Source organism: Mobula hypostoma, chromosome 15, assembly GCF_963921235.1.
Source record: "Mobula hypostoma chromosome 15, sMobHyp1.1, whole genome shotgun sequence".
Taxonomy (NCBI): domain Eukaryota; kingdom Metazoa; phylum Chordata; class Chondrichthyes; order Myliobatiformes; family Myliobatidae; genus Mobula; species Mobula hypostoma.
This window is the reverse complement of record NC_086111.1, coordinates 28,874,091-28,887,876: the sequence shown is the minus strand read 5'-3', so window position 1 is coordinate 28,887,876 and position 13,786 is coordinate 28,874,091. Positions and strand designations below refer to the sequence as shown.

Below are 13,786 nucleotides of genomic sequence, written 5' to 3'. Positions count from 1 at the left end.
TTTATTAAAGAAATGGTTGTAAAACCAGATGTAGTGTGTATTCAGGAAACTTGGTTGAAACCAACTTTAGACTTTGTGGTATGTGGGTATACAATGATAAGGAAAGATAGAAATCTAGGGGAGGAGGGGGTTGTGCTATGTTAATCAAGCAAGGTATACCATATAGGGTACTGGCAAAAGGAGATGATCAGGAATACATAGTGGTGGAAGTGTGGGAGAGAGGGGAGGGAGTGGTTATAATTAACTACTACAATCCATGTAAAAGGTTGGATTTGGACAGCCTATTAAAGATACAAGGACAAAACAGACAGAAAGTAGTGTGGTGTGCAGATTTCAATGCTCATAGCACAATATGGGGGGATCAGATTACAGATCCAAATGGAAAGGTAATTGAAGATTTGATGGAAGAAAGGGATTTGGTGTGTATGAATGATGGTAGCGGCACAAGGATAGATATAACAACAGGAACTGAGTCAGTGTTAGATATTACGTTAGTGTCTAATACCTTGGCTGGCATTAGTAACTGGGGAGTTTGGACTGCTTCAACAGTAGGCAGTGATCACTACCCAGTTTTGTGGTCAGTGGGTGAAAGAGTTGAAGTAAGACCAGGTGGCGGAACCCCAAAGTGGGTGTTTGAAAAAGCTGATTGGGCTAAGTTCCAGAAGTTGAGTGAAGAAGGGTTGACAAAGATTGATATTTCTGGAAATGTAGATGAATTAAGCAGTCAGGTGACTTCAGCAATTATCATGGCAGCAGAAGGATCTATACCAAGGAGTAAAAATAGGATGAATAGAAAACTGGTACCATGGTGGACAGAGGAATGTTGTCAGGCCGTAAAAAACAGAAATAGAGCATTCAGGCTAGTTAAAAGAACCCATAATATGCAGCATTTGGTTCAATATAAGAAAGCACAGGCAGTGGTGAGAAGAACTATACGTCAAGCTAAAAGGGCAAGTTGGAGGAGCTTTTGCGAGAAGGTAGGAAGAACAACACCTGTGGGAGAGATATGGGGAATGATTAAGAGGATGGGAGGAGATAGAAGGGAATGGGAATATCCAGTAATGATATCTGAGGAGGAAACTGCAGTCTCCAGTAGGGATAAGGCTGAGGTCATGGCCAAGTCATTTATACTGAGACACAGTTCAGAAAATTTGTCTGAAGAAGGGAGAAGAAGAAGGGAAAGAATAATGAGCCAACACCCAGGTGTGTTAAGCAGGAGGGAAGGAACAGATGATATAATTGATGATCCATTTACATTAGCAGAAATGGTGAGAGCAATAAAGAGATCAAGACCAACCTCCCCAGGGAAAGATCTGATATGCTCTGTGATGCTAAAAAATCTAGGAGAAGGAGCGCTCTTGAAGTTGCTGCATTTTTATAACAGAGTGTGGGAGGAGGGAAGATTACCAAGTGCATGGAAAGAAGCAGTAGTAATTCCAATAAGGAAGCCTGGCAAGGATCTGTCAAAAGCCACTAGCTACAGACCAATTGCATTAACATCAAGTATATGTAAGATAATGGAAAGGATGATAACAGAAAGGTTATCATATGAGCTTGAGAAAAGGGGAATGCTGGCAAGTTATCAGAGTGGTTTTAGAAAGGGAAGGAATTCCATGGACTCAGTGATTATGTTAGAGACTGAAATAAGGAAGGCCCAGGCAAATAGAGAGTCAGTAGTGGCAGTGTTCTTTGACATTGAAAAAGCCTATGATATGATTTGGAAGGAAGGATTATTAATTAAACTGCACAAGATGGGGTTTGGTGGGAGAGTTTTTAATTGGATTAAAGATTTTTTGTTTGGTAGAAAAATTCAAGTTCGGATTGGATCAGAATTATCAAAACAGTACATAGTGGAAAATGGCACACCTCAAGGTAGTGTGATTAGCCCATTACTTTTCATGATTATGATCAATGATGTCTTCACAAAGGTACCAGTGGATATAGGTAGGTCACTGTTTGTGGATGATGGGGCCTTGTGGAAAAGAGGCAGGAACATGGACCATATAATCAGGAAACTACAAGAAGCAATTGATGAAGTGGTGGAGTGGGGTTATGATTGGGGATGTAGATTTTCAGTAGACAAAACTCAATCTGTATTTTTTACCAGGAAAAGGGTTGAGGTAGAGAAGAAGTTAAGGATGTATGGGGTTGAATGAGAAAGGGTTGCATCATTTAAATTTCTGGGAGTTATATTTGATTCACGATTAACATGGGCAGACCATATCAGGAAAGTTGAGGAGAAATGTAAAAAAGTAATAAATATGATGAGATGTTTGACTGGTAGGGAATGGGGAGCAAGTTGTTCAGCTTTGAAGAGAATGTATGTGGCTTTATTAAGATCTGTATTGGATTATGGAAATATAGTATATGGATCAGCAGCTAGGTCTCTTATAAGGAAACTGGATGTGATTCAGGCTCAGGCCTTGAGAGTGTGCAGTGGGGCTTTTAAAACGTCACCAGTGTCAGCCCTACAGGTAGAAATGGGAATAATGCCTTTGGAACTAAGAAGGATGCAACTGATGGCAAACTACTGGGCTAACTTGCACAATGATTCTCACCCTACTAAAGGAGTGTTGCAGGAGTGCTGGGAAAATGGGAGGTTTCAGAGGGATACCTTTAGTCGGGTAGGGAATGATATCGCGAAAGAATGTGGAGTATTTGATCTGAGGTTAAGTCCTTCAGTAGTTTATCCGGTTGTAGCTCCATGGAAGCTTGTATGGCCTGACATAGACCGGCATTTGTTAGAGGTAAAAAGGAAAGAAAGATATAAAACAGATTTGGTAAATGCATTTAACTGTCATGTGATGGAAAAGTATAATGATTATACTCACATTTATACGGATGGTGCGAAGGAACCTGAAACAGGAGTGACAGGGTTTGGGGTGGTCATACCAGCAAAAGAAATTGGAATCAGCAGAAGAACACCTAATAAGTTAGGAGTGTTTACAGTGGAGATGCTGGCGGTGTTGGTTGCGTTGCAATGGGTGCAGAAAGCCAGACAAGTCAAAGCATTGATATGTTCAGATTCATCCTCAGTTCTAGCAAGTTTAAGGTCTTTTCACACAAACAGTCAGCAAGATGTACTTTATGAAGTCCTTCAGTTAGTTACAAGGATTGCAAATCAGGGAGGTCAGGTAAAATTTCTATGGGTTCCAGCACATGTAGGGGTGAAGGGGAATGAGAGGGTGGATGAGTTGGCAAAGAGGGCGTTAAAGAAAGAAAATGTGGAAATGCACATTAGTATCAGTAAAGCAGAGGTTAAGTGTGTAATCTGGGAAAAAGTCAACTGAATGTGGCAAGAAAGATGGGACAGGGAGGGGAAAGGGAGGCATTTATATCAAATACAAAAGAGTGTTGCAGTTACTAGGGTAGGTAATGGAAACAGAAGAGAGGAAATTGTGTGGACTAGGTTAAGGCTGGGGCATTGTGCATTAAACAAAACATTGAAAATGATAGGGAAACACCAGACAGGATTGTGTGAGGAATGTCAGGAAGAGGAGTCAGTAGAACATGTAGTTCTGAGTTGCAGGAAGTATGGGATACAGAGAGAGATGATGAGAAATAAATTAAGGGAGTTGGGGATGCAGGAATTCACATTAAAAGGGTTGCTGGGCATGGGTGAGAGAGCACAAGTCCGGGTATTTTTAGCGTTTTTAAGGGGTACAGGGGTTTTTTTATAGAATATGACGAATAAACAGGAATAGGATAATAGGATGGTCAAAGATGGGAGGGTGGTGTGTGTGTGTGTGTGTGTGTGTGTGTGTGTGTGTGTGTGTGTGTGTGTGGATTTAGAATGTATGTCTAGTGCACATTCTGGAGCAGAGGGTGGCGGTAATGCATCATTAAGCTGGATGCCAACCGCCGTAAAACAAGATACAGACAGACAAATTAGACATCAGAATGAAGAAGAAATGTGATCTAAGTGACTTTGACAGTGAAACGATTGTTGATATCAGACAGGGTGGTTTGAATATCTCAGAAACTGCTGATCTCCTGAAATTTTCATGCACAACAGTCTCTAGAGTTTACAGAGAATGGAGTGGATAGCAAAATATAACCACTAAGCAGCAGTCCTGTAGGTGAAAACAACTTGTTAATGAGACAGGCCAGAGGAAAATGGCTAGGCTGGTTCAGATTGACAAGAAGGTGACTGTAACCCAGATAACCACGTTACAACAGTGGTGTGCAAAAGAGCATTTCTGAACAAACACATCAAAACTTGAAGGAATGGACTACAGCAGCAGAAAACCACAAACGTACACTCAGTGGCCACTTTATTAAGCACAGGAGATACCTGATAAAGTGATCACTGTGTGTATATTGGGGCTACTTAACCCTTTCCTTTGTTTCCATTCTTCCTGTCATTTTCAAAGGTTTTGTGCCCGGAATATTTAAATCCCAAATGTAGTTTCTTTACAAATACGCCACTGCAATGTTATTAATTTAAATGTACTTATCTACATTTGCACTATAAATTTTCCTGTCTTGTTATGGAAAAAAATAGCCAGAACATAGAGGGGCACAGCACTGGAACAGGACTTTTGACACACTATGTTATGCCAAAGCAGCTAAAAAGTAAATCAAAGCCCCTAAAAAGAACTAATTTCTCCATCTTCCTCACATTCATGTGCCTATCTGAATATTGCTTAAAAGTCTCTATTGTATTTGCCTTTACCACCATACTAGATAACGCTTTCCAGGCATCCACCACTCTCTGAGTAAAAACTTACCCCTCACAACCCCTTTGAACCTACCACCTCTCACCTTCAATTCCTGCCCTCTGGTATTAGGCATTTCTACTCTGGGAAAACGATACTCCATGTTTATTCTATCTATGCCTCTCATAATCTCCTCAGATCTCCCCTTTGCTTCTCCAAAGGAAATAATCCAATTTTGTCCATTCTCTCATGATAGCACATGCCCTCTAAACCGGTAGCAACTTGGTAAACCTCTTCTGCACCCTCTACAAAGCCTGAACATCCTTTCAGTAATGGGGCAACCAGAACTGTATACAGTACTCCAGATGTGGCCTAACCAGAGTTTTAAAAAATTGCAACATAACCTATTGACTTTTGAACTCAATGTTTCGATTAATGAAAGCAAGCATTCCATAAACATTCTTAACCACTCTATGGGCTGAGGAGCCACTTTCATGGAGCTATGAACTCGGACCCTAAGATTTCTCTGCTCAACAACACTGCTAACGGTTGAAGTAGAAGCAGCACTCGGGCCATTTGTACTCTGAGAACCTGCTCTGTAATTCAATAAAACAAGAAAATCTGCAGATGCTGGAAATCTAATCAACACACACAAAATGCTGGAGGACCTCAGCAGGCCAGGCAGCATCTATGGAAATGAGTAAACACTCGGGGTTTCAGGCTGAGAACCTGCATCAGGGCTGGAAAAAAAGTTGAGGTTAGATCAAGAAGGTGGGGGGAGGAGAGGAAGAAGTATGAGGTGGTAGGTGATAGGTGATAGGTGAAACTGGGATGGGGGGAGTGGTGAGGTTAAGAACTGGGAAGCTGAAGAGTGAAAGAGATAAAGAGCTGGAGATGGGGGAAATCTGATAAGAGAGGAAGAAAGGGAAGGAGGAGGAGCTCCACAGGGAGGAGATGGGCAGGTAAGGAGATGAGGTGAGAGAGGGGAATGGGAATGGTGGGGGTGGAGTAATTACCTGAAGTTCATGAAATCAATGTTCATGCCATCAGGTTGGAGGCTATCCAGATGGAATACAAGTCATGGCTTCATCAACCTGAGTGTGGCCTTATCGCAGTAGTCAAGGAAGCCATGTTCTGACATGTCAGAATGGGAATGGGAAGTAGAATTGAAATGAGTGGATAGAGCACAGGTACTCAGTGAAGTGGTTTCCCAATCTACATCGGCTCTCATCGATATACAGGAGGCCTCACCGGGAGCACTGAACACAGTATATGACCCCTGCAGACTCACAGGTGAAGTGTCACCTCGTCTGGAAGGACTGTTCAGGGCCCTGAATGGTAGTGAGGGAGGAGGTGTACTGGCAGTTGTAGCACATGTTCTGCTTTCAAGGATAAGTACCAGCAGGGAGAACAGTGGGGAGGGATGAGTGGACCAGGGTGTTGCGTAGGGAGCCATCCCTGCAGAAAACAGTAAGTGGGGAGTGGCGGAAAAGATGTGCTTGGTGGTGGGATACCACTGGAGATGGTGGAAGTTACAGAGAATTGTGTGCTGGACCTGGAGGCTACTGGGGTGGTAGGCAGCCTCCAGCTTGATGCCATGAACATTGATATATTGAAATTCTGTTAATTGCTCTCCATTTACCTTTCCCATTCCCATTTCCTTCTCTTACCTCTCCTCCTTACCTGGCCATCTCTTTCTGCTGGTGCTCCTCCCCCTTCCCTTTCTTCCATGGTCTTCTACCCTCTCCTATCAGATTCCTATTTCTCCAGCCTTTTATCTCTTCCACCTATCAGTTTGCCAGCCCTTTACTTTACTTCTCCTTCTCTCCCAGTTTCACCTATCATCTATGACCTTGTACACCTTCCTCCTCTCCTCCCACTTTCTCGATCTAACCTCTACCTTTTTTCCAATCCCGATTAAGGGTCTTGGCCCGAAACGTCAGCTGCATACTCATTTCCATAGATGCAGCTTGGCCTGCTGAGTTCCTCCAGCATTTTCTGTGTGTTGCTGCAATTGAATAAGATCATGCCTGATCTTTTCCCTCAGTGTTACTTTTGTACACTACTTCATATCTTTTGATTTTCTTAATACAGGTTGTGCAGCCCTTAACTGAAATTCCAAAATCTGAAAACCTCCAAAATTTGACATCTTTGTTTAGTGCTGACATGACTTCACAAATGAAACATTCCACAGGATGCTGGAGAGGTTCCCAGGCAACGCACAAGTCTCTGTGCACTGTAGGCAGTTCTGAGCATCGACTCACATATGTCACGAACACATCTTAATGAAAAATAGAAACCACTGCATGAAGAGAAAAATTAAGATCTGAAATGTGTATTGAAAAAGTGGATTCATCAGCATCAGAGTGAACATATGTAGCTTAACGGTATGCTGATCATGAAATAAGCCAAGATCTATCATGACAACCTGAAAATCGGAGGTAATTGCGAGTATTCAGCGGGTTGGTTGCAGAGATTTAAGAAAAGGAATGGCATTAAATTTGGAAAGGTTTGTGGTGATAAAGTGTCTGCTGACATGAAGCGGAAGAGAAATTCATTGATGAGTTTGCTAAAATCGTCACTGATGGAAATTACGGAACAGCTGCATCAGTACTAATGTGTGATGAACAAGTGCAAGAAAAGACTGCTTACGGGTAACACATAAAATCAGAGTCGGGAATGATGGCAATGTGAAACAGCCTCTGACTGTCCACCTGGGTGACTGAGCTCGTGCAGCTTACCTTTTTAATGGTTCAATATACACATTATCGTTTCATGCACAAAATTATTAAAAATATTGTATATACCTTCACTATATATCTATAAGCTGTATATGTAATGTAAATGAATCTCATGTTTAGACTGAGTCCCGTCCTTAAGGTATCTCGTTACAGAAATGTAAGTATTCCAAAATCTGAAACACTTCTGGCCCCAAGCATTTTGGATAAGGGGATACGGAAAGCGCTGGCGTGGAGGGCTATGAACGACATGAAGGAAATCTGTAAGTCGAACCTGACCAGAGGGCTTAAAAAGAGGATTTTCATAGCAGTCATAGAGTCCATTCTCACGTACGGATGCGAGACGTGGACACTCACCAAGACTATGTGAAAGTCTCTAGATGGTTGCTATACACGAATGTTCCGGATGGCTCTTGATGTGAGTTGGCAACAGCACATGACGAACGTTGAGCTCTATAACAACCTACCGATGCTCTCCACTAAAATCAATGCAAGAAGACTGCAACTAACAGGGCACTGTCTACGCCACCCCGCTATGGGAGCCCAAGCATGGGAGGATGAACCCTGGGTGCCCTCCCAAGACTATGGTCAACACGCTCCTAGAAGACAGCGGCACGGCTAATGTAGATGAACTGAACACATTGATGAGGGAGAGGGAGAAGTGGAGAGTCCGGCATCGTGCCCGGCGCTGGCCCCCTAGGCCTGAGTCAACGTAGTAGTAGTAGTTCACAACCTGTATTTAAATATTTATATATATAGATCACTTTCATAAATCACTGAGCAACTGGGCCTCCACAACTCTTGCATAGAAAATTCCAAAGATTCATTACCTTCTGGGTTGGGAGATTTCCCCTCCATTTCTCTACTGAATGACCAACCGCATATCTTGTGGAACATTAACCTTGCATTTATCCTTTCAAGTCACCTAGTTTTATTTGCATGTCAGTGAGGTCACTTCCAGTCTGTTTAACCTCCCCTCACAGATTCAGTCCGGTGAATCTTTAACACAAGCTCATTATCACAGCTATATTCTTTCTTAAGTAGGGAGATCAGGCCTATATATATTACAAGTGGGATCTTCCAAAGGTTCTGTGAGATTTCGCAAGAAATCTTTATTTTGTTACTTCTTTCTCTGAGATAAATTATCTTTAATATTGATATTTTACTAATTTTGGCCAAAGATTTAAAAATTCAAAGTACATTTATTATTAAAGAATGTATAAATTATACATCCTTGAGATTTGTTTGCTTACAGGTAGCCACAAAGCAAGAAACCCAAAAGAACCCAATCCAAGAAATATAAATAAAAGACCAACCCCTGATGCTGAAGAGAAAGAAAAAAAACCCACAAATCATGCAAACAATTGGAGTGGAGAACAACGTTCCAAACCCAATTGAGTCCTATGATCGCAAACCTGGAGTAGGCCCAAAGCCTTGCTTATCTATTCATTATATTAGCAGGCACGGAGCACAGCAGCCGGGGCAGTTTTCATAGCCTTGGTGCTGCGTAGAGAGAAGTGAACATAATGGGAGAGCAAGTGAAATGGGCTCTCGCCTCTGATCACGACACCTTCTCTTTTGGACTATCTGGGCTGGCGTTTAAATTGACCAAACAACAGATCGTACCTCGCCAAGCATCTTTGTGGTACATTTACAAATATTCAATCACAGTGTCATAATCATTGAACTTGGGGTTGGTGTTTCAAATATAATTTAGAGCGCAGCAGCCATTTGGGCTTGGAGAAGCCTACCGACAGCATGCTGATAGGACACTGGATAAATCACTGTACCGAACTATCTACCCATGGACATGAATTCAAATCCCAGCACAGCAGTTTCCATTACAAAGAAGGCATGACAGCTCCTGTACTTTTTTAGAAGGTTGCACAGATACTGTGTGCCATGTCATTTAAAACTTTTGACAAACTTCTATAGACGCAAGGTTGAGAGTATCCTGACTGCTTGCATCATAGCCTGGTATGGAAACGCCAAAGACAGAAAGTGGTGGGTATTGCCCAGTCCATCACAAGGAAAGCCCTTGCTGCAATTGAGCATACTTACAAGGAGCATTGCCACAGAAAAGCAGCATCAATCATCAAGGAAATCCACTGTCTGGGCTATGCTCTCTTCTTACTGTTGCCATTGGGAAGGAAGCACAGGAGCTTTAGATCCCACAACACCAGGTTCAGGAACAGTTATTACCCTTCAACCATCAGGATCCTGAAGCAGTGTGGATAACTTCACTTACTTCAGCACTGAACTGATCACCGAACACAACCTACTGACTCACTTCACTTTCAACTCGCGCTCTTGTATTTATTTATTTGTTTATTTTCATTTGCACAGTCTGCCTTCTTTTGCATATTGGTTGTTTGCCAGTCTTTCTTTGTGTGTAGTTTTTCTTTGATTCTATAGTGGCGAATTGTAGTGGGTCCAGGTCCTTCCTGAGGCAGGAGTTGAGTTTAGTTATGACCAACCTCTCAAAACACTTCATCACCGTAGATGTTAACAATAGGAATTCTGCAGATGCTGGAAATTCAAGCAACACACATAAAAGTTGCTGGTGAATGCAGCAGGCCAGGCAGCATCTCTAGGAAGAGGTGCAGTCGACGTTTCAGGCCGAGACCCTTCGTCAGGACTAACTGAAGGAAGAGTGAGTAAGGGATTTGAAAGTTGGAGGGGGAGGGGGAGATCCAAAATGATAGGAGAAGACAGGAGGGGGAGGGATAGAGCCAAGAGCTGGACAGGTGATAGGCAAAAGGGGATACGAGAGGATCATGGGACAGGAGGTCTGGGAAGAAAGACAAGGGGGGGGGACCCAGAGGATGGGCAAGGGGTATATTCAGACGGACAGAGGGAGAAAAAGGAGAGTGAGAGAAAGAATGTGTGTATAAAAATAAGTAACAGATGGGGTACGAGGGGGAGGTGGGGCATTAGCAGAAGTTAGAGAAGTTGATGTTCATGCCATCAGGTTGGAGGCTACCCAATATAAGGTGTTGGAATATAAGGTGTTGTTCCTCCAACCAGAGTGTGGCTTCATCTGTACAGTAGCGGAGGCCATGGATAGACATGTCAGAATGGGAATGGGATGTGGAATTAAAATGTGTGGCCACTGGGAGATCCTGCTTTCTCTGGCGGACAGAGCGTAGGTGTTCAGCAAAGCGGTCTCCCAGTCTGCGTCTGGTCTCGCCAATATATAAGATATATAAAAGGCCACATTGGCGAGACCAGACGGCCTCCATGGACTCCTGCTCGTCGTTTGCCTGGTCCTGGAGGGTCTGCAGTGGGGTGGCTGGTCTTGGGGTGCTTGCACCTTCCTCCCTGGTTTCACCATCCGTCCTGTCGGGTGCCTCGTCTGCAGCGCTGGCGGGTATGTCCGAAACTGCCTGGGCACTTTCAGGGCCAGCACCTCCCCTGGTCACCTGTGCGTAGGTGCCCCCACGCCTCAGGCAGGCCCTGTACAGGTGGCCAGCCTGTCCGCAAAGGTTGCAGGACTTGGCCTGCGTGCAGTCTTTGGTCAGGTGGCCTTCGGTTTTACAGTTCTTGCACATCACCACCCTGCACTGGGCTGCGATGTGCCCTGCCTTGCCGCAGTTTCGGCACACCCTGGGTTGCCTTCTCGGCCTTTTGGCTCAGATCAAGTGTAGTTTCTGTTCTTATCAGACCAGAAGGCGAAGGAGGAGAGTTCGCGCTGACGCAGGGGTGGATCCTAATGCTGGTTGGCCTCCAATCTAACACCCCATACCAGCGACTACAGCAGTGAGGAAGAAGATGGCAGCAGCGAGCAGAGCATCGGCTCGAGGCCCGGGTATCAAGAACACTGTTAGGCTGACAGTGCGAGACCGGAACGGGGGCACCGGCTTCACCCGAGAGACCTTCATCTGGAAGGTCTTGATGGAATGCTGCGGATTTACGCCCGACGACCTCTACTGCGTCCAGGACTTCGCAGGTTTCTTCGATGTCACTTTCCGGCAGGCTGCAGGGTGGCAGAAGCTGTACCAGCAGCTTCAGCTGAAGGGGACAGAGGTGCCGCTGTCGCTATTGAAAGCACAGGCCCTCTTTGCCACAGCTACGCAACAGGAACGGACAATCACGGTGCACATGTTCAACCCGCACGTGCCAGTGGTAGATGTCCTTACAATCCTCGCTCGGTATGTGGAGAGTGTAGGAACACCAGCGGACGTGAAGGACGGACTGGGAATCTGGACCGGCAAACGGCAGGTCAAGGTGAAGCTGAGGTTGGATTCCAACGGCGGCGTCATCCACCTCCCCTCCGTCTTCGCCATCGGAGGGAACCGAGGGATCATGGTCTACGCAGGGCAACCCAAGACCTGCAACCCCACTGCAGACCCTCCAGGACCAGGCAAACGACGAGCAGGAGTCCATGGAGGAGGGGAGAGCTGAGGTGGAAACCGAATGGAAGGTCGTGAAATGCAAAAAGACCCAAAAGGCGGTGGCCAAGCGACAGAAGGCGGAGCAACGCAAGAAAAGGGCAGGGAACCACACAGCCTCTGGTACCCTGTCCTCTTCAGAGGAGGAAGGAGTTGGGGGAGGCCAGCAGCCCTGGCGGAAGAAGCGGCTGGCAGAACAGGTGGAGAGGAGGAGAGAGGAGGGAGAAAGTCTGCTGGCCACCCCCCAAGTACAGGAGGCGGAGAGCAGCAGACACACAGAGCTCCGGGAATCCGGGAGCAGAGCCACGGCTGGCACCCAGCAGCCGGAAGGGGAAGCAGCCCAGGAAGTCAACAACTCCCCCCACCCCCGCCCAGAACCAGAACGGCCACACACGGAGGAGTACTACCAGCAGTACCTGAGCACACAGGAGGTGGAAAACTTCACAAAGGCGGTGGGAATGAAGGCTCAGGATGGCAAGGGTGAGGACGGAGAGCAGCCAAAATAAAAGACTTACAATGATGGAAGACCTTAAATTGGCGTGCTTGAATGTGCGAAGTTTGAAGAGTACTGGGCGATGCGTCAGCACGCTTCAGTACCTGGACACTGTAAAGACCGACGTGACCTTCCTCCAGGAGTGCGGACTACCACACCTCCGGAACTACCGGAGGTGGTCACGGTGGTGGAAAAAAGGTTTGTCTGTGTGGTCGGGGGGCAACGATTGTCGCGCTTCCGGCCTGGGGATTCTGCTGCGGGGAGGCAACTTCTCAATCACCCAAGTTAAAGAGGTGGTTGCGGGGCGCCTCCTGGTAGCAGACGTCAAATACCGGGACACTCCGCTCCGGCTGATCAACGTGTCCGCCTCCCCCGTGCGGAGCGAGCGGCTGGCCGTCTTCGAGCAGCTCCCACAGCTGCTGGTGACGTCCCAGCCGGTCGTTCTGGCCGGAGACTTCAACTGCACCATTGATGCGGCTGGAGGACCCGGCAGCGCCGACGGCAGGCTGGAGAGTACCTCTAGACTCCTGAGGGAAACGGTGAAGACAGCCAAGCTGCGCGACGCCTTTGGCACCCCCACAGGTGGAGCACAGCCGCAAGCCGCCTGGACACGATCGGACGGCTCAGCCCGCTCCCGGATCGACTTCCTCTTCCTGTCTGAGTCCCTCACGGTCAGATCCACCGACGCCACACCGGTGTTCTTCTCTGACCACTGCCTTCTGAGAGCCATCTGTCCCTTACGGGAGGACCAGAAGGCAGGCAGGGGGACTTGGAAGCTGAACGTAAAGCTGCTGACCCCAAAGAACATCGAGGAACTAGAGAGGGAGTACACAGGTTGGAGAACCTTGAAAGCCTTCTTTGATTCCCCGGTTCACTGGTGGGAAGCCACCAAGGAGAACATTAAGAGGTTCTTCATCCGCAAGGGTATCCAGAAGGCAAAGCAGGAGCAGAGGGAACTGCGTAAACTCCAGACAGAGTTGGAGCAACTTCTCCTTCTGCAGTCGAAGGGGGTGGATGTCAGGGAGGAATTGCGAGAGGTGAAGGGCCGGCAAGCCCAGCACCTCGCCGTCGAGTCCTCCGAGATCATCTTCCGATCAAGGGTCCAAACCGTGGAGCAGGACAAGACGTGCTCACGCTTCTTCTTCCAAAAGGTGCACAGGGGGAGCTCTGTGATCCACAACCTTAAGGAAGAGGACGGCTCAGTCGCGTCCTCGCAGACCGACATACTGAGGATCTGCAAGTCCTTCTATGCCGGTCTGTACGACGAAAAGGCCACAGAATCCACAGCCTCCCGCAACTTCCTGTCGTCTATCACGCAGGTCTTAGACGACGGCAAGTGGGAGAGTCTGGATCAGCCACTGACCCTGGACGAGCTGACAGGCTCCATCCATTCCTTTTGGTCGGGTAAGACTCCCGGAAGCGACGGCTTACCGGCTGAGTTGTACTCGGCTCTGTAAAACTGGATGGGCCCAGACCTGCTGGAAGTGTACAACGCTATGCTTCTGG

At 46.4% G+C, this 13,786-nt stretch overlaps 1 pseudogene; it reads left to right on the top strand.

Annotated features, from left to right (window-relative positions):
• Window positions 1-11,007: 11,007 nt before the first annotated feature.
• LOC134357186 (U2 spliceosomal RNA) lies at window positions 11,008-11,139 on the top strand (annotated as a pseudogene).
• Window positions 11,140-13,786: the final 2,647 nt, after the last annotated feature.